At 32.1% G+C, this 1,621-nt stretch overlaps 1 long non-coding RNA gene across 1 annotated transcript; it reads left to right on the forward strand.

Moving 5' to 3' along the window:
* On the forward strand, positions 1 to 1,621 carry LOC110440838. Its single transcript, XR_002461786.1, has 3 exons — positions 1 to 68; positions 451 to 501; positions 1,591 to 1,621. It is a non-coding gene; the product is annotated as an uncharacterized LOC110440838 (long non-coding RNA).

Raw genomic sequence — 1,621 nt, forward strand, 5'->3', positions numbered from 1 at the left:
CTTTAACGTGCAGACCTTTGACGAGCTCAATGCTCTCAGTGACCAAGTGTTCTCTTCTCTATGTCCAGGTAGGTGTTTTAAGAAGTATTTCACATCAATGATATCTTAAAGATGACGTCATTTTTTACCAAATCAAATTATGTTTTTGTTTTCCAAATGCAATATACAACGATTTCTGTATTTGCTGTTTTGTTTATTGACCTGTTATTCAATGTGTCGTGTTGAACGTAATGCACTGTAATTTGCTCAGATTGTTAAATACACATTATATTTGTGTATGTGTTGTTTCTATTCTGTACATTTCTCCCTTTATACAATATAGATAAGCACCAACTCTGTACTGTTCTGTCAATCTGTCACATGACCTGTTACGTCTATGCACACCTTTTATGTTTATGTTACACTGTTGTATGCTGTCTCTGTCTACTTGTATATGTGTACGTAATGCAGGTTTTAAAAGTGAAGCACAGACCCCGAGAACTACAGCGTCAGTGCCGAGAGGTAAAAAAAACACATGCATGAAAATGTTTGATACCTTTCATATGATGTTAAAGTCTTTAGGTTTTCAGTGTTTCACTTTGTGAGTGAACTGATTATTTATTTTTTCCAACCTCTATTTAATTATACTATCTAATTCGTCCGGAACAAAGGTAGGCATAACAGGTGAAAACACATTTGGATAGTAATGTACGAGAACAAAATTGTATTAAGTCTGTCTTTTCGTTATCGTGGCAAAACATGTTCGTAATCAATATCAATCTCAAGTACTAGATATTCTTCCTAGCGACCTGACTTTTAAAAGAAAAGAAAACAGCTATTGTCCCATGTGTCCATTATCTCATAAATTAAGACAACACAATTTCGTGGTATAGACTATATTCCCAAATCTAACATTCAGTTAAATAAAAATTATATTTTGATCAAAAGATTATTCTCATTTATATTTGTATCAGATAAGAAAAACGTTACCTACAATCTTGATTGAACATAATCTATGTCAGGCAATGTGCAAATAAACCAGCAAAGATAGCGTTATCATTTTGAACCGATATCATCTGTTTGATTGTAACTACTTGATGTTGAATGAAATTGTCATACAATAAATTCTACTTCTCAGCATGTTTGTTTTCACGCTAAGTAATAGATTATCATGAAATTGTAATTAAGTTATTTGAAAATTAGCTAATGCGATATGTGTACATAATCAACCAGTTACATCCGTATTTGATATATATTAGTGTTATGATAGATGTTTTAAACTTTTTTGTTCACAATAATAGAGCCCTATAACTTTTATCATATGAGTGTCTTTCCATTAACAAGACCATTAACATTATGAAGGCGTAGTCGATGACTTGGTATCGTCCTAGTGTTGTTAGTTAAACACGAGACAATTCAGTTGAACTTATAATTGCAAAATATAAGAAATAATAATTACAAAAACGAAATTACATCGCCGAGTTTTTCGAGAACCGAAAACGGTATATGTTGTTCTGCGGTACGAACATATATATTATAGGTATGGCTGTATGTCACAACAGGATCTATTGGGTTTTATTATTTTATTTACATCAACAAATCTAATTTTAGTTACTGATCCTCCTACCACAACCACCACTAC

Source organism: Mizuhopecten yessoensis, unplaced genomic scaffold, assembly GCF_002113885.1.
Source record: "Mizuhopecten yessoensis strain PY_sf001 unplaced genomic scaffold, ASM211388v2 scaffold711745, whole genome shotgun sequence".
Lineage (NCBI taxonomy): Eukaryota > Metazoa > Mollusca > Bivalvia > Pectinida > Pectinidae > Mizuhopecten > Mizuhopecten yessoensis.